This window comes from Pocillopora damicornis, chromosome 2 (genome assembly GCF_964200805.1).
Source record: "Pocillopora damicornis chromosome 2, jaPocDami1.2, whole genome shotgun sequence".
NCBI classification, from domain to species: Eukaryota; Metazoa; Cnidaria; class Anthozoa; order Scleractinia; family Pocilloporidae; genus Pocillopora; species Pocillopora damicornis.
Window position 1 is genome coordinate 20,356,556 of NC_142671.1, and position 23,084 is coordinate 20,379,639.

The 23,084-nt window shown below is 36.8% G+C and overlaps 2 long non-coding RNA genes across 10 annotated transcripts; one reads left to right on the top strand and one right to left on the bottom strand.

The window, feature by feature from the left end:
• Window positions 1-1,933: 1,933 nt before the first annotated feature.
• LOC113681360 (uncharacterized) lies at window positions 1,934-12,349 on the top strand. 2 transcript variants are annotated; one of them, XR_016183746.1, is made up of 8 exons: window positions 1,934-2,011; window positions 3,936-4,025; window positions 8,763-8,819; window positions 9,469-9,570; window positions 10,232-10,296; window positions 10,929-11,011; window positions 11,726-11,807; window positions 12,205-12,349. It is a non-coding gene; the product is annotated as an uncharacterized LOC113681360 (long non-coding RNA). The 2 variants fall into 2 exon arrangements; XR_016183745.1 differs by lacking the exons at window positions 1,934-2,011; window positions 3,936-4,025; window positions 8,763-8,819 and having other exon boundaries at window positions 9,428-9,570.
• A 3,033-nt stretch (window positions 12,350-15,382) lies between these two features.
• On the bottom strand, window positions 15,383-22,920 carry LOC113681338 (uncharacterized). 8 transcript variants are annotated; one of them, XR_016183738.1, is made up of 7 exons: window positions 22,673-22,894; window positions 20,405-20,467; window positions 19,645-19,792; window positions 19,151-19,250; window positions 18,067-18,152; window positions 17,088-17,178; window positions 15,383-16,847 (listed from the first exon to the last, which is right to left on the bottom strand). It is a non-coding gene; the product is annotated as an uncharacterized LOC113681338 (long non-coding RNA). The 8 variants fall into 8 exon arrangements; XR_016183736.1 differs by lacking the exon at window positions 20,405-20,467 and having other exon boundaries at window positions 16,511-16,847; window positions 22,673-22,920; XR_016183739.1 differs by lacking the exon at window positions 17,088-17,178 and having other exon boundaries at window positions 16,511-16,847; window positions 22,673-22,893.
• Between the last annotated feature and the right edge of the window lie 164 nt (window positions 22,921-23,084).

Sequence of the window (23,084 nt, forward strand, 5' to 3'; positions counted from 1 at the left end):
TTTTTCTTCAGCTAGTTTTATTTCTTGATTTGTCTTAGTTATCAGGTCTTGGGGAAATATCAGACCCTCTTTTGAAACAAGAATGATGAAGGGTATTAGTGCACTCAGAATCATCGCAACGGCGTTTCAATTCCATTTGGCGATATTCTCTTTGGAGAGAAATTGTTTGATTACATGATATTTTGTCGCTGAAGTTCACTACCACAACGGTTACTTCGTCGCCGCTTTGATATTGAAGTTCGAAGGTTGAGGTCCATTGAATATAGTCTAATTACAATATAGTCTAATTATAGAACAGGCTTCCGTGTTCCTTCAAATCCATCTCTTAAGAGAGCCTTTTTGTTTTTGACATCTATCATTTAACAACATGTGAAACCGATTATCGTATAAGGAAAATCATTACGCCCTTTCTGGAAATGATTTAGTGGAGCTATCGAAGATAAAACTGTAGGTGGCCGTGAAAACGACTCAGCGAGGGACTGTCCAACCTCGCCTCCAGGGCCCGAAAGTTTCTCATTAAATGTGGGAGGGGCACAACAGAACTCCTGTCGCACTGATTAATCTCATTTCGAAGCCTATTATTATAATTATTTTGATCGAGCCTTTATGCAACTACGCCTACCTTTTCTGGGCCAAAAATAAAGTCATAACGCCTGGTCTAACTGTCAAGACGTCTTTGTTTTCTTGAGTCGTGGTCTCTTTCTTCCCTCTGATAAATAATCAATCGAAGCCAAGAGATCGTCAGCTAATATTCTCTTGCCCAAGGTTAGGTTATCGTACGTATCTTGGCTCTGTGGTGCATGTACCCCATCAACATTCAGGTTCGGCATTTTGCTGAATAGGAATCCAGTTGCAAGACTTCTTCTTATGGCCACTACCGGCCATTATTTACTTACTCATCGCCTAGCGGGGGGTAAGGGGGGGTTGTGTTACGATGTAATTATTTGACCCCCCCCCCATAAAATGTACTGAAATATCCTAATGATCTCCCCTTAAAGGCAGTCTATTATAAAATCCTCCTCCTCTCTATAGGAAATTTTGCCGGGGTAGTGGAGGGTCTTATTGTGGCAGTGTGAACATAAACACAGTGAAATAACGTCAGAAGAGCTTTTCAATTTATAGCCTACAATTTCTAGAAGTTACTGATATTTATCAACGTCATAGATCTAAGAGAGATTGTTTTGGTTGACGGCTGTTGTTAGGAGAGGGTAAGAATACGGAAATAAAGCTAAAGCTGGAAGAACGCACTTTGTTGAAAACAATTTCCAAAACCGAATTATGTTTTAGGCCAAGACTAACTTGGAAAATAATGCCCTCGGGTATGAACGACCGGTAGCGACAAAATTCTTGTTTTTTCTCTATAATTGTTCAAAATTTAATGTTGCATAACATCTTAAGTGCGACACCGTTGCCTTAAGCAATGAAAGAATCCCAAAACTGTTGTACTTAAAATGCACCATGATGTGTGGTCAAACTACCGAACTCTGCTTCCTTTGAATGATATTTTATCGGTAATGGAAAAGAATATTTCATGGAAGAATATTTCCACCAGCATTGTACTCCTAGTCAGTACTAATAAAGATAACCTCTTGCAAGTGAATTTCAATACACTTTATTAAATATTCTACCCTGGTGGTGACTCCGTTTACGGTTGAATTATTTCAATTGCGGTTAAAACCGAAACGTGTTCACCGTTTACCAGGGAGGTTCAGATGCGTATAGTAATCTTAGTAACTAAGCAGTGCTTCACGGCCTTAGGGTAACAGTTTTCTTGGATTTTCGTTGAAAAAGTTAATCCTTTTAGCCACAGCTTCAAACATTATCAAAAAAGAAAAGGAATAAAGGTGAAAGATAGGTTACCACCCAAATTACTAGTGCCTCCGTTAGCTTTTTCCCTTCCCTTAGTAACCTCCCCACCCTCCTCCCCCTGCTATGATTCTGACATTTCCCACACGCCGTTTCGAACTACGGTTTCGTTCGAATGTGGATGATGACAGTTCTAACGTTTGAGGTTTGTTTTTCTATCTTACTTATTCAACATTTTAGTTTTAATTACTGGGAATTGTTTTATGATGTAGGTTTTGTGAAGAGTTAGTTATCACCGTGCCTTTTGGTACATAAGGATTTTCAAAAATAAACTTCGATGAACAGTTGCAAAGTAAGGTTGTCAAAACCAAGTTACCTATTGTCTAACAGGTTTCCTTACATGTGTATATATCATACCCTTAACTTGCCACGAACATTTATATTTGATCACACGTTTGAATCATGTGTTGTATCCTGTATTGGGTTGGACACTTGGTTATCGCAGTACCTTTCTTAACCCACTGAAATTTGTGAGTACTTCGATTTTTGTAATTGTAGAGAGGATTTTTTTTTAGACAAATTCTAGTTTTCTCCTACTTAATAACGTAAACATTTCAGGTGACCCATGGTATTTAACACTTTAACTCCCAAGATCTGATTGCTAATTCTCCCCTTTAGCTGCTACACATTTTCTTGTAAATTTAGTTATGAGAATTTGGTGTTTGATCAAGATAACTTCTACCAAATATGTTTGAGTATTCTCCTTACCTGTTTGGTGGGTAATCTGATGTATGGATATTGTTGGGAGAAGCTACTTGGTTCATGTTAATCACTTCTTGGAGTTAAAGGGTTAGCCCTTTGACCTCCTAAGAGTTATTAGCATCTAATTTCTCATGGTTACAATATCATCCCTGTATGACACTTGAAGGTCATGAGAATAAAGGAAATGATCACCAACTAAATTTCTCAACAGCTAGCAATTGCCATCCAGTTTAAGTGCTCTTCAAACATGTCATTGTGAGGAAAAGCTCCAAGAGAAACTCTGTTGGCCAACTATCAGCTGACAGATGACCAACAGGCCACCAACAGGTTACCAATTGGCATTATACCCAAGAATGAAATACTCTTTCACCAATAAATTTTTATCAACAAAAGGCTATGACATTTAGTGTTGGCATTTTTTCATTTTCATTTTTAAACATGTATTTAACAGCTCAACAAGACTGTACACAAAATATAACTCAGAAAGTCAAAATTTTAGCAAGACTGGTTGTAAGGTGGGCTAAATTCACCTTTTTAGCTGCAGTTAAGATAATGGCTGCAAATAAGATACATGTAGGTTTGGTAGAGTGTTTTGTTTTTTGACACAACAAGATTTTTATCTACATCAAGGAAATCACTTGGACAAAAGTTGAGGATTGTAATGTTGACTTACATTTACAGTGCACTTGTTCCAAAGCCAGTTTATTGAAAGTTTTGGTGTGTGGTTCAGTCACCAAATAAGGGGGAAATGTCTTTTTTCAATGATAGCATTTTTTTTCAACTTGATTTCAAGTTGGTAGTGTATCAGTTACCTTACTTCAATAATTTCAAGGAATTTTTAACATGTTGAGAAACCAATATTCAGCTGAATTTAAATGAAGCAACAATTAGCAGAAATGGGCGAAATCTTGATTGCTTGATTGTGAAGACTCAATCAATGACAATGAAAGTGTATTTAAACAACTTAGCAATTATCAGCTTAAAATTTTTATTGCATAGCACATCTGGTTTAAGGAATGTTGAATTGGTCAATTTTCTTGACTGATTTCACAGCAAACTGAAAGCCAAACCAAACTAATTCCTGATTTATTTTTGTTCTCCTTTAAAAATTTCTTGATTTACCACAGACATGCTTGATTGTGAAGACTCAATCAGTGATAACCAACGTAGCAGACTGATTTAGGAGTAAACTGAAAGCAAAACCAAACTTATCCCTGATTAATTTTTGTTCTCCTTTAAAAATTTCTTCATTTACCACAGACATGCTTTCAAAAGAGAAAAAGGTCTGTTGTGTTGTCTGTTTTTGGTTACATGGATGTAAACTGTGCTTTAATGATTATAATCAAATTATCTTTGCTTCTTGCCAGGTACATTAACAGTCAGCCAGTTATGAACAGAGATTCTATAAACTAGATACCAGTCACCATTCAAGAATCAGCCATGGACATCCATTTTTGGTAGGCAAAAAGTTTTGAAAGTTTGAAAGAAATCGTCAAGATGGCATGTTTCATGCCTGCAAGGTCCTCTGGTGGACTGACTCTTAAATGCATTTTATGCTCGTAATTTAAATTTTCCATGAGCTCATTGATGGAACATTGGAGCAGGGCCTTTTTTTTTCCTTAAAAGATGTTGAATTGTTATCATGAGCAATTGTACAGAAAGAAAAGTTAAAACCTCTGAGTCTCTTGTGTGCAACTCAGAGTTTTTCTTTGGCTCTTGCCAGTGGTTAAATGTTATTCAAAATCTATCTTACTCTACCTCTTGCTACTTTTAATAAAAAATTTATTACACTTCAACTTAATACCCCCCCTTCCCCATTTCATGTGGTAGGATCAGGCTGAATGTAGCTTAGTATTGATCAGGAAGAGAGACAGTCAAAGTAAATGAATGGGGGGCAAATATTGTTATCTCAGTCAGGAGGCTAATTTCTAAAGCTTAAAATATTACACCTCAAATTAATGCCCTCCTTTGCCATTTCATGTGGTATGATCAGACAGAATGTAGTGTAATATTGATTGGGAGGAGAGAGGGTCAAAGTGAATGAATTGAGGAGCTTGTTTTCTCAGTCAGGAAGAGAGAGGGTCAATGTTAGTAAATTGGGGAGCTAATATTGTTTTCTCAGTCAAGAAGAGAGAGGGTCAATGTAAGTAAATTGGGGAGCTAGTATTGTTCTCTCAGTCAGGAAGAGAGAGGGTCAATGTTAGTAAATTGGGGAGCTAATATTGCTTTCACAGTCAGGAAGAGAGAGGGTCAATGTAAGTAAATTGGGGAGCTAATATTGTTTTCTCAGTCAGGAAGAGAGAGGGTCAATGTAAGTAAATTGGGGAGCTAGTATTGTTTTCTCAGTCAGGAAGAGAGAGGGTCAATGTTAGTAAATTGGGGAGCTAATATTGCTTTCACAGTCAGGAAGAGAGAGGGTCAATGTAAGTAAATTGGGGAGCTAATATTGTTAATTCAGTCAGGAAGAGAGAGGGTCAATGTTAGTAAATTGGGGGGCTAATATTGTTTTCACAGTCAGGAAGAGAGAGGGTCAATGTTAGTAAATTGGGGAGCTAATATTGTTTTCTCAGTCAGGAAGAGAGAGGGTCAATGTAAGTAAATTGGGTAGCTAATATTGTTATTCAGTCAGGAAGAGAGAGGGTCAATGTTAGTAAATTGGGGAGCTAATATTGTTAATTCAGTCAGGAAGAGAGAGGGTCAATGTTAGTAAATTGGGGAGCTAATATTGTTAATTCAGTCAGGAAGAGAGAGGGTCAATGTTAGTAAATTGGGGAGCTAATATTGCTTTCACAGTCAGGAAGAGAGAGGGTCAATGTAAGTAAATTGGGGAGCTAATATTGTTAATTCAGTCAGGAAGAGAGAGGGTCAATGTAAGTAAATTGGGTAGCTTTATATTGTTATTCAGTCAGGAAGAGAGAGGGTCAATGTTAGTAAATTGGGGAGCTAATATTGCTTTCACAGTCAGGAAGAGAGAGGGTCAATGTAAGTAAATTGGGGAGCTAATATTGTTAATTCAGTCAGGAAGAGAGAGGGTCAATGTAAGTAAATTGGGTAGCTAATATTGTTATTCAGTCAGGAAGAGAGAGGGTCAATGTAAGTAAATTGGGGAGCTAATATTGTTTTCTCAGTTAGGAAGAAAGAGGGTCAATGTAAGTAAATTGGGGAGCTAATGTTGTTTTCTCAGTCAGGAAGAGAGAGAGTAAATGTAAGTAAATTGGGGAGCTAATATTGTTTTCACAGTCAGGAAGAGAGAGAGTCAATGTAAGTAAATTGGGGAGCTAGTATTGTTTTCACAGTCAGGAAGAGAGTGGGTCAATGTGAGTAAATTGGGGAGGCAATATTGTTTTCTTAGTCAGGAAGAGAGAGGGTCAATGTAAGTAAATTGGGGAGCAAATATTGTCAATTCAGTCATGATGTGTCATCTGTCTTAATGCAGATTGTAGATACTGAATAGCAATTAGTTTCCATAGTTTAAATAAGCAAAGTTTGTATACACTGTATTTTTTTTGTTAGAAATACTGACTGAAATATTATGGCTAGGTAATTATGAGTAATGGGGGCATAATTTGGAGTCAATTTTAATTTTTTTTCTGTTGAATATTCAATGAAAGCTGCCTCCAATTGAAAAACTATTAAGCTTAAGAATGATGCTCATACATCTTTTTTTTTTTTTTATTGTTTTTGGGTTAATGGGCTCTCCAACAAAGTTTGGGGCTGGGGTTGTTGCAAAAATTTTTGATCTAACTATAGGGAAACTTGTAGCCCCTGAACAGCTTCTGATTTCTCCTTGAATCAAACATAAATGTCATGAGAATAAAGGAAATGACTGCCAACTGTGGAAGCTCTTCATTGTAAGACGAATTTCCCTGGTCATTACCCAACAACAACCAACAACAACCACCTCTCTGGCAAATTCTGTGATGTGCTTCCCGAACTAAATAATAATAATAATAATAATAATAATAATAATACTAATAATAATGATAATAATAATGTTAATAGTCGTAATAATAATAATAGTGATATTTGATTTAGTTTTCGTCTCTAATGTAACGTAATTTTCTTATTCATAATAAACTTTATATTCATTTACTTGTCGTGCTGTTACCAAATTATTGTACATTAAATCGTTTTTTGACAAGATAGCAAGTAACAAAGTGAACCTTGGATCAAAGACCAATTTTTCTAGAGTTCTTTTTCTGCAATAGCATTCTTTTAAATATCAATTTGTTACTGGCTGGCTATATTGATGTTGAGTAGTTTTTACTCATACTCCTGCAATACTGTATTTAAGCTCTGATTACTCAAACAATGCCAGTCTTTCCTCTGTCCTCCTTTATCCTCAGGAGTCATTCAAGAGAGACAGGGTAACGGAACTAACCATATTAAAGTACAGAGTAGAAAAACGGACTCCTCTTAACATCAATGGAGCGCCTTGTACGATCTTAAACGTTCACTTGGATTGCGTTTTAGAGCAGATATTCTGGTGTGACAATCCTGATTCACGACAAATATAAAGAGAAAATGTAGCAAGTTTACTCTGGGTACACCAGACAGCTGTTGTCTATCATGACGAAGGTCCTGGAACCATCAGGATTTTTTCCGGTGCAGGAAATCTTCTAAAAATATTAATCTGGGTGTGGCTCGTAAGGATGTTCAGTGGCCTGCTAAAGGACCTGAAAGAAACATAAAATAGGCATTCTTTGGTCTACGAATTCATTGACGTCGAAATATAAATTTAAAAAAATGTACGTTAACCCTTTACACCCAACATCAGTATGCATATTCTCCATACTGTTTCCTATACATTTCCTGATGATGATCAAGAGAATTTGTGTAACAATCAAAAGCTTATATATTTGGTGATCATTTCTTTTACTCTCGTGACTCTGATGTATGATTCAGGGTTGATATTGTGAAGAAAAATTAGCTGCCAGCCAACCACATGCGAAACCATCTGAGAAAGTAAAGCACTTTGTTTGTTTTTTTCAACTTGAGATAAATTCCGACGGACTTGTACTCTTTCTACTATCGTAAAAAATTATGAAGTGTGCGCTCTGTAATGATGTATAAAATGAACATATTGAATACAGCTGAACAGCCCAATGAAACAGTCTCACTCATTTTTCTAACAAGACGAAGCCCTTTAATGGTTATGATGCAGCGAATTTTCTCTACTCTGTTTGTGGCGAAGAGTCTTGAATGAAGTTAACGCTTCCTTATGCCCATGTGTAGTTGAGGTTGCTTAATACAATTCTGTTTCTCTTTTGATAATAATTTTTGGTTGATCAACTCTGGCATGCCTTTTCATGAACATTTTGTGTATAGTATGTTCGGAGACACCTTAGGCCGGGCTTAGTCTTGCTCCCAGATTCTATCGTGTTGTCGTCCGTGCCGGGGGAGTTGGAAATTTGACACAAACAGCCTTTTTGGAGTGGGAAATTTGAATTTGCCCGGGTAGGATGAAGAATTTTAACCCTAAGTTAGAAGTATATTTCCAGCGAAATATATGTTTCACTTTTTTTTTATATGGAGGAGTCCAAAGGTGAAAAGTTTGCTTTCGTTAGCGTATGGTTCAGAATAAAAGATATGTTAAAGCTTAGGAAAATTTAAAGGTTTTTAAGAATTAGAGCGTACATTTAATTCGAGTGAATATCAGGTTTTATGCCATGAATAGTCAATTGAAGAAATTCGTGGAATACAGTGGGTTTGTTGTATAGATCAAAATGGACGAGTGAATGTCATGAATGACAGTAAATATTCCTCGTGGGCGCGGTCATGACGACGCAATTTTAGGTCAAATAACAATAGCTCGATTGTGTTTTTCATTCCCTATTTTTTGTGTCGTGTTTACTTCAAAGTCGTAAAACACAGAGAGGGACACTCAGTGCAATTATGCAAAACAGGAGGGGTTACTGGACTTGGAAAGAAGAAAACGGCCATTTGTTACTTCTCAACGGGTCCTCTATAACGGGCTGGAATTTTGCGTTATTGAGCTTGTCACTTGCCACTTCAACCATTTTTTGGTGTGGAAATTTTCAGTCATTTCACCCATTTCTCTGATATGAAACAGATACATTTAGACGCTGTGAACTGAATTAATATCAATTTTATAGCATCAGCACCCATTCACGACTCAAAGAATATTTCTAGGAACTTGGTTTAATGTCACATCACACTATTCTTTTTCCAAGGAAAACATAGAAGAAAACCCAAAGGAACTAAAGTGGAGAGTTTAAAACACCTTTATGGTATGTTTGTTTTTCTAAATTGAGTTTTTCTGGCCGCAGAAATACTAGCTTACTTGGAAGACAAAGTGTGCTAAAATCAGTATTTGAACAAACGGACACATGTTTTATTGAAGAAAGATCGTTGTCCTTCTATACACAGCTTAAGTAAGTGTCAAAGTTAGACCAGCTCCACTTACATAAGAGGAATCTTGATGTAGGATCATGGTTTTGAATTCAGTACCAGCCTAATTACAAATTGGAGCGTGTTTTCAGAAGAAACCTGGTGGTGTCAATACAGAAAAATGCTTTTCAAGCAAATTATCTAGGTTCAAAACCGTCCGGGTTCGAGTAAACATTTCTAAAATTACAAAATTCCACCTCCCCATTGAGCTTCACTAAGATCAAATTTAGCCTCCAGCTTGGCATCCATCTTCGATTTTTGATGAAACGAGACTAACTCAGGAGCTCGGTGTCGATTATTTTGAATCCGCAGTTTAAAGTAGAAAAACTCATTTGAATTACAAATAAATTTTAAAATTAATATTCATATTTGCGCTCAGTCTTGCACGTGGAAGGAGCTTACGAACTGAAAGAAATTTCAGCTTATTTTCCAGCTTTTATGGATTCAAGAAACACATTGTTTTTACCGTATTGCCTTGGATATCGTCAGTTCTGTCAAGGTCGGCGAGTGTTTCATCTGTTGAATCGCGTGGTTAACATGTGATCGACGTCGAGGATTCATGACTTTCATTTTGTCAAGACTTTTCATCAGGTAAATAACCTATGTACAGATATATTTTGGGTAGAATTGTAGTTCTCGCGTTTTTCGTTGATGTTCGAGTAAAATTAATTTTCAAAGTCGAAGGTAAGAACGGAGGGCAAGATCACATGGCACAGATTAAGACAAATACTCAGTGTCGGTCGCCATGACAGTTTCTTGCTCGTGTCTTTGATGAAACGCCGAGAAATTCATTCTTTACTGTTCTTATACTTATCGCTTATTTCCTTATTTTCCTTTTAATTTCTGTATTGATTTTTCAAACTATACACAGTTTTTATGCTTCGAAAATTGTGGCATTAAGTTTGTTTCAAACGCGCTTGTCATTTACCCTCAATCCCGCCAAAGAAAGTAGAGAGTTATCGTTATCACGTTTTGTATGTAATACAGAATCCGGTTTCTGGATATCAGAGGATTTCATGCAGAAACTGCAGATGGCAGTTACTCACTGTAGTAATGTACATGAGAAAATTACGCGCTTCTCAGATTATATGATAATTTTTTTTCTCACAAAAAACTGGCTTTCTCCCTTAGTTCTGCATCAAATATGAGGGTCCCAACCAAATGTTTCCCTTTCTTTGCTTACACTAGTTCTTCAGAACAAAGAGCACACCTTGCGATGTATTCTTATGGTATTTAACTTTTTTCCCTCCAGATCAGCGTCAGGCATTGGATAAAAAGTATACAAATCGAGAAGATCAAGAGATAACATACAACAAGGTTGGTTTTTCAGTTTTATAACTATTTTGCTCATCTTACCTTGCAAGTCTTTACAATAATGACAAGCCACTAAAGCTGAAACATAAAGAACCTACAAAAGAAAATCAAAGCCGGCCATTTTATTCAATTTCTGAACTCTCTGATGTTCGTCTCATTAGGTGACTTGCAGTTGTTTACATCGCTATTGCTCAGGGCCGGTATGTTCGAATGGGGTTTAACGTTAATCTAGGATTAAAAGTTAACCTTGGCTTTAATTTCTCGTGTAGATGAGCGTGTTTAAGAGCTAGTGTTTTGTTGGGTTTTATCTCATTATGACTGACTTGAAACCAAAAGAAGAAAAAGAAAAAAAGAAAAACACCTTTGCAAAGCCACTAAACTGAATTAAAAATTTGCACTAACCCTGGTTTACGTTAATCGAACAACCCGGCCCTCATGAACTTAAACTGCTGCTCTCAGTGTGTCTGTTGGTAGAGAAACACTGGTACTATAAATGAAAGAAATATGTTTCCCTCAAAAAATTGTGTTTTGACTATTCCTCCGTCTCAAAAATTTCTCATAGGACTGCTTTGGCCTCTAAAACATGATGTTCTGTAACGAAAAATAATAATATTAACTCTCTTTTTCCCGGCTAGGACAATTGCAATAATGAAATGAGACCGCATCGAAATAAAGAAATTCCAAGGGCGGGAAGAATTACTAGATAGCCTCTGACAAGGTTAGTTATTTGGCTTTTATAAAAAATTAGTTATTTGGCTTTTATAAAAAATTAGTTATTTGAGCCTATTAGTCTGCGTTGAACGATCTAACCTGGATTTAGCGTATATTTGCAATTAAAGAAAATGCATCTGTCAATAATGAAGAAAAAACTGCGGAGGAAGAAATGAATCCAGTTTTTTTTCCTTTTTCTGTCTGATTTCTTGGAGCTGTCTCTGATAAGTAGGCTTTCAGTTGTTTGCAGCACTGCTCGCACAATGAATGAGCATTACCATGAATACTTTTTCTCTGTTTTTATAAAACGCCAATGTAAAATGATCTCCTCTCAACTATTTTGCCATCCATCTGACATAACGAGCTACCATAGCAACGATTTAGTCTTCCTGAGTTTTAGAAAATAACATTCACAAGGATCTCGATAATTCCATTTTTGTTTACTTCTATCTCGCAAAGTGTAAAAATTTTACCAGGTATAACATTTTGGTGAGCCACGCATGAGGTCAGACATACTTAAGTACGCTTCTTATCTGCCAGGAGGTTCCTCCTCATCAAAAATTGCTTTTAGTAGTATAATAGGCTGCTCTGGCTCCTGACCAATGAGAGAGCGTTACCATTTCACTAAAGCACAGAAATTGCAAATTGTTGACCGCCACCTTATTCCAAATTACAGATCACAGATCAGCTTTAAGTCTCCCCTCTCCATTTTTGTTTTCAGGAAGTAATTGCCAGCTGTGAACTTAAGGTTCGCGGTTATTGATGATTTCTTCACTGTTAAATCCTTTTGTGGGCTGACGCAGGTAAACAAGATCCTGCTATCATCAAATTAAAAGTTTCACTCTGTTTGTAGGTAACCTCAGATGTTTAGTGCATAGGGAGATTAAAAGTTTTTCCTCTTACGATTATTCCTATGCTTATGTGCACAGAATATTTATTTAGAAACAGACTTAACCACCCCTCCCCTGTCCTGGCGAAACAAAATCTCTACATAAAGTATGCGCATATTATAGTTGAACCCAGTTCTTTTTTTCTTACCTTTCAAACGATTCAAAGGATCTGTAAAAATTTGTTTAAATTAGAAATGCCCATAATTAACTCTGTTTTAATAGTGCGACAAGAGCAAACCTCATCTACACTGTACAACTCAATTCTTTCTTTAGAAAGACTCATTGATGATTTCTTTGTTTCCTTTCCAAGGTAGAAAAATATTCTCCTGCGGCTTTTGGTAGTGCAGCTGATTTCATGAGATAAGTATTGACCAAGAATATCAAATAAAATACAAATATCTTTTAGTTCAAGTAAAAAAAATTAACACTGTAGACCAATACTTAGTCCTACGAAGAAAAAGGGAAAAAAAACACTTGTTGTCTTAGTACAAGAGATAGGAGACTGAAGGCTGACCCTTTATGGGGCATTGTCACCCAAACAATCTCTTTCTCAGTCTTCATCTGTGATACAAAGACTAATTGGTCCCTCAAAAAGGAGAATAAAACTGTTTCAGACACTGGACTGTCTTTATGCGCTGACAGGGTGTTGGACTTTGTACAAGAGATAAGAGACTTAAAGCTGGCCCCTTAAGGGGTTGGTGTCACCCAAACAATCTCTTCCTTAGTCTTGATTTGTGATGCTAAGACTTGGTCCCCGAAAAAGAGAATAAAACTGTTTCGGACACTGGACTGTCTTTATGCGCTGATTGGGTGTTGGACTTTGTACAAGAGATGGGAGACTTAAAGCTGGCTCTTTAAGGGGTAGGTGTCACCCAAACAATCTCTTTCTAAATCCTGATCTGTGATGCAAAGACCTGGTCCCCAAAAAAGAGAATACAACTGTTTCGGACTCTGGACTGTCTTTATGCGCTGATCGAGTGTTGGACTTTGTACAAGAGATGGGAGACTTAAAGCTGGCCCTTTAAGGGGTAGGTGTCACCAAAACAATCTCTTCCTTAGTCTTGATCTGTGATGCTAAGACCTGGTCCCCCAAAAAAGAGAATAAAACTGTTTCGGACACTGGACTGTCTTTATGCGCTGATCGAGTGTTGGACTTTGTACAAGAGATGGGAGACTTAAAGCTGGCCCTTTAAGGGGTTGGTGTCACCCAAACAATCTCTTCCTTAGTCCTGATCTGTGATGCAAAGACCTGGTCCCCAAAAAAAGAGAATAAAACTGTTTCGGACACTGGACTGTCTTTATGCGCTGATCAGGTGTTGGACTTTGTACAAGAGATGGGAGAATTAAAGCTGGCCCTTTAAGGGGTTGGTGTCACCCAAACAATCTCTTCCTTAGTCCTGATCTGTGATGCAAAGACCTGGTCCCCCAAAAAAGAAAATAAAACTGTTTCGGACACTGGACTGTCTTTATGCGCTGATCAGGTGTTGGACTTTGTACAAGAGATGGGAGACTTAAAGCTGGCCCCTTAAGGGGTTGGTGTCACCCAAAATATCTCTTCCTTAGTCTTGATCTGTGATGCTAAGACTTGGTCCCCAAAAAAGAGAATAAAACTGTTTCGGACACTGGACTGTCTTTATGCGCTGATCGAGTGTTGGACTTTGTACAAGAGATGGGTTATTAAGGGTTGACCCACTAAGGAGTCGGTATCGCTCAAAAAACAAATCAAAGAAAAGATTAAAAGGCAACTCATTTTAGTTAATATTTCATTCATTTAAACTTGAAAATAAATAGAAAGAAAAAAATTTAAATGATATTTTTATTCTTCATTTTTACACAGGATTCAAGGAAGTGGGGGAAAATGTATGTGCGTCTTAGATTTCAGTGGCTTGTGATCGGCTCCATGAGGTGTCTAAGGCAAGTGGTTTGTTATCATTAAGAAGCTGCACGTAATCAATTGAGGCAGAAGCACACAACATAGAAGCATCGTTTTAGGTATTTAATGTCGCAGAGCTGGGCTTCTTACAGCCTGGGTTCAGTCTGTCAGAATTTATTTTCTCGTGAGGGTGGATGTAAAAAACGATCGCATTTTCTTAAAGTGCTGTCCTAGCATTACGAGTTCAGTTTACGGCTCACGCGCAGCTCTTCTACCGATATCTTACTGGATACGTCAATCCACAACTATCATACAGCAGAGCAAAACATCTTACCCACAGCCAACTGATGAAAATTAAAATTATTGAGCTTTTTCGGAGCAAGAAGGGCTTTAGCAACTTATTTCGTCATAATGGAATATAACTTGAGGTCACTTTTCTAGAAGAATATAAGCTTATTTTACCCACCTAGCTGACAGAAGAGTTAAAGCTCAGAACAAAGAGAAAGAGAGAGGAAAAAAGGAAAATCATACATTGACGCAAAATAATACAGCTCTCACCAATGAGCCTGATCACAATGAAAAATTTTTATTCAAACACAAAATAGAATTAATACGAGGTGAAAAAGACTTTTTTCAGATAAATCGAAGAATTTTTCTAAGGAAAAAAAGAAACTGTGAAGCACAATTAATAGACGACAACCTTGTTTGAACATTTACGGCAAGGGTTCATTTTCGCGGAGTTGACCCTTCATTTACAACACAAATACCTCTTACTTATCGAGTTCGAGTTCAGTATCGTAAGTTACGGACCAATTTTTTACCCGCTCAGATTTATTTCTCGCGCGTCATAAATCCGAGCAGAAAAAACGAGACATAGAGACATACCAAGAAAACGCTTTCAAACAAACTTTTTAATTTAGTGGGCCGTACAGCGAACTACGGCCGCAAATTGACCAATCATAGCACACGTATTGACCGAGAGATATGATAAGCTTACCTAGTGTACGTCTTATCTCTCCGCGATGATTTGATTCAGTCTCAATCCACTCTCAAACACTAATTAAAAGGGCAAAGTATCACTTAAAATCCGCGCTAGAAAACTCATAGGAAGCGTAAATTGCAGGTTCTCCATGCACGTTTTACCTTCTTACTGTCTTCAAGGTACTCTACACGGGATCGAAATCTCATTTTATTTCTTCTAAAACTCAATAATTGATTTAATAGGCAGTTAAGTTTTCTTGAGCAGATCCTTTCTTTTTCAAACCTACAAAGCAATCCACTTGAAGAGGAAAGTTCAAGGAAAAAAATTCTTAAGTCAAGGAAAAGTTAGGAAATTTTCAGTTTGCGTCCAGGGAGATAAACGTCGTTTACAGAAGTCAAGGAAGCGTGAAATCTACTTATTAGGATCTTGTTCCCAGGAGAGATAGGCCATCTCATTGTTCTGACATGAAACTCGATTCCAGTCCTCTTACAAATTACTACTATGGGCCTCCCCTCGGAGTCTTTTTTTCCCCAACCAATTCCATTAATAGATTGCATCTGTTCAAATATAGATCGCCTCATTTACCTCTTCCTCCTGAACATTTTCTCCTAAATACCTCAAGTAAGGCCAAAATGATTTTTTCTGTTTAATTGATGAGATAAAGATGAGTTAGTGTTTAATTTCTTGCGGGTCCAACAATTAGTTTCTTTTGTGTCGCCTAGGATGAGAAAAAATAAAAATTTCCAACCAGAACTAGAGGTCTTAATGAAATTGCAATCATTACGCTTTTTTTGTCTGTTTGATGCAGAAAAGGTAAGTTTAAGATAAAATGTGAACTTCGATTGTGGCTATTACAATTTTTGTAGTATGGTCGAACGGAAGCCTCCGTCATTATTTTACAATGGTCCATAAATCGTCTGTGAATTGTAAATTATCAAAATTGCCTTTTTGTAAGTAAATAATAACCCCTTGCCTTTCCTCTTTCAGTCACCATTGTGTAAAAAAGAAATTCGAGGACGCGAGAATACTTCTTATTCTGCTGAGCGAAGCCATGTTGTACACTATGACGAAAACTCCTGCAATGTTCATGGAAAAATATCAACTTTGGAAAGAAAGCAAGAATGTTAGTGGTCTCTTGCTGTCGGCCATTCTTCTTCACACCCATTTCTATAGCTTTTAAACAGTTTTGTTAAGTCTTCATGAAAGTATTTTACCTTGTGTTAGTAACATTCACGTCAAACGCAACGCCAAACGTCTGTCTAAATACATGCTTTTTTTTTTTTTTTCCGAACTTGACATGTTCTCTGATGGGAGGACTTGTCATCAAGTGTGGCTATGTGTACCATAACAAGTGCTGTCAATGAATTTTCGTCTTTCGTTTCTACATAGATTAGACCACCTCAATAACGAAACCAAGGACAAATATCATGTACATTAGCCAGTTTTCTAAACTATTTGTGAGAGTTGTCTGCATTGTGGTACCTACATCTTTTAATAACGCATCTGTATTACAGCAGACGTTTGGTGAGAACATGTTTTCAATCCTTTAAAAATAAAGTATTTGCAAAAGCTGTCTACCTTGTGATAACACCATCGTGTAATACGCATGTGTCGGAGACAGACATTTAGTTGCACATAACGCATACGTTAAAAATAAATTTTACTACCACAAGGTAGACAGCTTGTACAGAGTTAAGAAAACTGTTTTGAAGAGGTGGGCGTGGTGGGGGAGGTCGGATGGAGAAAAACAACTGTCTCAAATTGTCGTAATATTACTGTATTATAAAATTGTTGAAAAAATAATGGTAATATAACTACTGTACTATAAATTAAATATTGTACTGTAATACTGTACTGTAATACTAATTAACTGTATTAAAAGAGGCGGGTGTGTTGATAATTTTTAAGGACCATCAAATAGAGGCAGGGGCAGGTGTGGTGGGGGATGGTGGATGGATCGAACCCCAATTTGTCATTTTATTCTCTGAATTGGGGGTCGATCCAATTTTGCTTTCTTTCTAAGATTGATATTTGTCTCTAGTTTTATGTTTAAGGTGATCGTGTTTCTTGGTATCCAGCTTTGGGTGGTTAAACAAACCTGCAAAACAGAGAAATGAAATCAAGGCCAAGAATTTGAGTCATTTCAACGTTTACCCCAATTTTTTGCCTTCCCTTCCATGGTCTTTTTTTATTTAAAATAAATTGAATAAAACCAATAACGTTAAAGCTATCAGAATAAACGTTTAATTTTTTCAAGAGAGACTAAAAATACTTTTTACGGTCTTTTTTTCCTCTCTAGCAATCTGAAGTGAACTGCATGACAAATATATTTAATCACCTGAGGAACACGAAATGCCAGTCTTCAAAATGGCTTTTCCTAATTGATCCTTTCTTAGGTCCAATCTTTATTATTTGCTTCATTCAGAAATCTGTAGAAAGTTTAACATTACAAATGTAACCTGTACTTCTATGTGAACGGGCAGAAAATAAACATCATTTAATACGAAACCAGGTTCAGTGTACTGTTCAAGTCTTTGAGTTTTAGAAATTCACAAAGTATAAATTTATTAGAATGGAGAATGCATCTCTTTTATGAAATAAGTAAGCAATGATGGAAAGAAAGAGAGAAGGGCGAAACTGTAAGTGAAGAGCTGTAAAATCCCTCAGGTAGCGTGAATTCTGCTTTTGGCATGGACTTTGCATATTACAATTTGCGTTTTGCACATGGCTTTTTGAAATGGCTACACAATTCTCTATGCTGTAAAGCAAATTTTCAGTAATTATGGATAACATGAAAACATATTTTGGCGAAATTTTAGGCCATGAAGAAACACCTGTGGAATTGTATGACTTGAATTTGACTAACTCAATTTCATTTTATTAATTTTGTTCAACACTAAAATTGACAGTGGTTGACTTTTTAGTTACTTCAATTACATGTTTAGGAAATAACAACAGTGGAAATCAATGTGTACTCTCTGATTTGACAGGCAGGAAAAAGAAGCAAAAACTGCAGATGCTAAAATTTCAAGACGTTCCGGCACTAAAGCCAAACCTTGCAGTTATTTTGGACCTTTATGTAGTTCAATTTTAGTTTGCCTTTAGCGATAGGATCAACTTTTCAAGCTATTCAAGTCCTAATATGGTTTTTTTATTATTGAGATCTGACCAAAAGACTACTTATCCAAGCAATTTCTTGTAGTGAGAATGATATACGATCAAAAGTAAGTGGACAGCATCTCACTATCACATGGAAAGTCCTAATTGGCTTCTGTGGAATAAAACCATGGACTGAGTAAGATGTAGAACTTTCTAACCTGTAATCAGTATATCAACACATCATCTTGTAACCTTCCATCCCGGTTGACATCATAAACTACTCTTCATAGAAACCACTGCCTACCTGAAAAAGACAGTTTCTACAAAACTTACCTGCGAGTGAAAACGTCTGCCAGATTGATACTGTATGTAAATTATTATATACTATACAGCTCCAGGGAAAGAACTTAAACTAGAAAATAAAGTAGAGCCAAAGTAAACTCCATGTCACTGCAGTGTAAAATCTATGTCACTCCCCTGGCCAATTTCCTCACCACCCCTCTAAAGAAGAGAGAATTCCATTCTAACTGAAAATTCTACCTGATTATTCTGGCCCAAAAAACGGTAATACTATATCGTGAACAATACAAAATTATTCAGGCATTACGTCACCAAGATAGAATTTTTAATTAGCTAAGCAAGTAATGGAAAGCCTTAAATGTTATTGGTTGAAACGCTTCTTTACCACACATCTACAGGCTTTATGACACGGTCTGCTCTTAAGAGCGAATGGGAACACAAAAACTGCTTAGATACTCGATTCTTATGGCCAGGATTCAAGTATGCAAAATCTATGCATCAAGTTGGCAAAAGATATTGCCATTAAAAGAAAGGCAGCTAACCTGTCTTCTTTTTCAGTGCCCTCCTTATCCCACACCCCCAGAATAAACCAGTCAGTCAGTAAGTAAGTTGTTCAGTCAGTCAGTCCCTCCATCAGTCAACCACCCAGCCAGCCGGCCAGTCAGCCTGCAAGCCTGTCAGTAAACTAACACGACAGCCGGCCAGTTGGCTGGTCAGTCAGTTGGTTAGTTAGCCAGTCAGTCCCTCTGTCAGTCAATCACTCAGCCAGTCAGCCTGCAAGCCAGTCAGTAAACTAATGATGCAGCCAGCGAGTTGGCTTGTCAGTCAGTCGGTTAGTCAGTCAATCAGCCTCTCTGTCAGTTAGCCATACAACCAGCTTGCTAGTCAGCCAGTCAATCCTTCAGTCAGTAAGTCATCATATTGTGAAGGAACCTAGAGCCAACTGTACCCACATTTAGTTTAAAATTTGATAGACTACCTTGAAACTAAAAATTAAGTCACCTTTCATTTGCATTGTTGTTGTCAGTCATCATCAATCTGTCAATACTTTTCACTGTCATTTTTTGGCTCAAGATGTTTGGCTCGTGCTTTTATGGTGAACCTTAAATAAAGACACATTATTGAATTACTACATGTAACACTCTTTAATCAAAACAAATTGCATTCTATCAGTATCATGGTAGCTTATTTTGACATTATTCATTTGCCTCTCTCGGTACACTGTAAGTAGCCCATGCAGCCAAAGTTTATCCAAAAGCTTTACCATGACAACTATTTGAAGAGACTGAGAGTATTACTTAACTACTTTTCCAAAATAAGATGTTTCAACATAACACATTAACTCCAGCTAGGTCTTTAAGCCATCCTTTTTCATTTAGAGTCCAGTTGGTTAGCCAACTGCTTGTACTGATTGCCCAGTATTTCATAGTAATCATATTGCACTGATCCCGTTTGTTTGAAAATTGGACAATGCTATCCAGCAGACAAATCACTACCTGGTAGACAGAAATATTTTTTTGTGAAACCATATTTTCTGGGTAATGATCATCTGGGACACTTCCCCATCCAGCTGTCTAACGGCTCAGATCCGATCCAACACTTTGGTTAGAGCTTTGCATCAAAGTGCAATGGGAAATACAGATCCTAACAGGAAACAGTCCACAATTTATTTAATGAATACTTGCTGTGTGTTATTATTTGAGTAGACATGTCCATCCATAACAAGCAGTACCATTGACTAAAGGGAAAATTAAGGATATGAAAGCTCAAACAAATAAACCTCATTCCCTTGTTTAACACATGAAAGGCTGTGATTTGTTTTACCAGTGAGCAAAATGTCTGCTTGTATTATATGTTAAACCATCAAATAACTGATTAGTAATTCACTATGGTTTGACTTTTTTTGGTTTCTAGATTTCAAACTAAATCCTACTACCTTATCTGAGTATTGCATCAATCAAACAAGCTGTGTGCAAAAGACAGAAATAGCACTAGCAAAATCATTAAAGTCCTTAAAGCCCTTAAGAGTTTGTTGCTTTAAGAGTAATAAATGCAGTAAAACCAAAGTTTGGATCGTTCAGAGTAGCCATTTCATTGCTACCCTTTCTATCTGTATTTTTGCCATCTTCTACTGTGAACTACAGTGTACAGTATAACTGTGTACTTAGAAAAATTGTTTCTAAAAAAGAAAAACTTATTACCCTAGTGAAGTATCCAGTAATTAAAATTGCCAAATCCATGTCCACCAAGACTTACCCTGTCACAATTTTACAAGAGTGCTATCAGTCTAAGGTATTCTTCAATAAAACTTTGCAGAGCCTGAACAAAGAAAATGCCACCTTCCCAAAATAAGTGACAAAGAAAAATAATTTTCACAATAGTCTCTAAAATGAGTGGAAATAACCCATATTCTTGCCAAATTGTTAAGAAACTAAACTAACACTAAGTTTTTTGCAAAGTATTGCCTCCATCTTCAGAAATAAAACCAGCAAAATACAAATTTCAATGACACCCACTCTTGCCTTGCTTAATGAAAAGTTAATTATCAACTAAAAATCACTATTTTTGATTGCAAACAAAAGATGAATCTTACCCTGACTGCATGGAAACTTCCAGTAGCTTGGAAATATAATCAAGATTAAAATATCTTACAAGAATCATCTAATTCATGTTACCCTTTAAACTAGTGAAATCATAACCTTAATCAAAAGATCACCTCAAAATGTACAACACGATCTTCTCAATATCTATAGACCCCTCATGACACCTTATCTACAATCACATGCTTCTTACTCTACATTGAGTATTTTGCTGATTCATCTTTTGTGACTCTACCAATATATGCACACAATCCCCTTGTTTGCTACTGCAAAGTTTGACATTTTACCATGGAAATTATGTTGCTATGTATGTTTACCCAATTTGATATGATGGCATGATACCTGGTAATGGAATTAAAAATTTTTAAAACATGTCCACCCTCATTCCTATAACAAAATCTCCTTAGCAATAAACATTCTCTGCACCAAATTTACCACACTGTATCGAATGCAAAGCCACTCCAGCTAAGACACCTCACAAGAAAGTGGGTTTTTCAAAAGGAAAATCAGCTGATGAGAATCATTATAATTTATCATGTAATTGATCAATCCTTTAATTAACCACCACTCATATAATCAATTTCATATACTTGTATCTGTATCCCTTTTTGCAAAATAACTGATAATGTAAAACTTTCCATAAGTAGTGCTTAAGAGATGAGTCTTTACACTCGCACAATTTACTGTAAAAGTGATTTGAAGACACTGACTGATGGCCTTGTTAAAATTTCTTAAGGTAAATTATTCCTTAGCCTTGGTGTAGCAACTAAGAAAGCCCTGTTACCCTAGGTTTTCAACTTGGTCTTTTGAAATTCTAAAAGATACTTATAGAGGGCATTAGAGGAACCAATAGATGACTGATATATGCAAGTGCAAGATAATTCAATCCCTTGTGTGTAAGCAATGAACTTTGATAATAATTTGCTGCTCTACAGGGAGCCAGTGTAAGTGCTTAAAAATCAGGCGTGTGTAGAGCCCTAAACTGTTTAGTAACAACACAAACAGTGGAGTTTTTTTCTAATGCACTGTTCAAGCAAAGCAAAGAGAAATGAGTGACACTCATTTAAATGAAAAGTAACTCTTTAAACAATACCAGCATAAGATCGAGTATGAGTCAAATTGGTAGATACGATGTACATACCATCACAGGTAAAGTTATAGCTAGGGACTAAAGTATTCTCTGTTTTCAATATTGGTGAATTTCCATGTGTGTAACTTTGATAAAGCAACCAATATACAGCAACTTTCTCAAGACTGCTCTCAAGCTTTCTTTTGATTTCTTTCAAAAACCTCTTTCCCAAACTTTGAGTTGCCAAACTTGGGTGCTGTGTTTACAATAACTGTCTCATTCCTATCGGTATCTATGATGACATAATTACATTCTCTAACTAAAGCAGTCTCCGGACAATAAAAGTTCTTAAATACTGATGGGAAGATCACCCTGAGACAAGTTATTGCAACTGTGTTCAATCAATTGTGAAGCTATCACTTTTTCAGTAATTTGAGACATAAGCATAAATTTGGAGATGAGATGGAAGTTCGCACGATGTTTTACCGGTTTGTAAGATGTGCTGATTTGAGGCTGTATCAAGAACAGTACAGCCTTTCATTGGGATCATCATGGGAGGGACATAGCGTGACGTTAAACCCGAAGGATCCACTGAAGGATCTACTGAATGAGTTCCTGTCCCACACGAAAAAAACTACATTAACATTCACGCCTGAAAGAACTCCTATAACAACAAAAACAACACCACGTGTCCAGAGGTATCCAGATTTAAATATTCAAATTTGCAGCTATACTCCTCTCAAAAATATCGGAATAATTCACCCATTTTAAGCCTACTATGCCAGTAATATTATATATTACACAGATTAAGCAAATTTTTAAAAAGTGTAATTTTTTAAAGTTTTCTTTACCTACCTCTTGCTGTCAATCTGGCATAAACTTCGGAAACTGAGTGGTCTTCATCTCTATGTTTTTCGGCCTCTCTTCCTTCCTTCTTATATCTATATATCACTAAGCAAAGGAAAGTTGCAGAGAAGCTGAGTAGTCCTCTAATTCCGGGCCTTGTGCCAAAGTAAGCTGTCATTTCCTTGCAGTTCTCACAATATCTTTCGCAATGCCCCGCCATGTTGGAGAGCTCAGTCCTATGCCCAGCTCTCCTCCACAACGATGAAACGCGCACGTTTCACGAACAACAATGCGCGAAAACGCGGGAAATTCCAGATGCTACGAGGAAACACGTCAGGCTTTTCGGAATTCCGGGGAAGTTCAGCCTTTGGTCACTATTTTGACATTTCAGAAATGTCCTTTTTTTTTCTAGTTTGGAAAG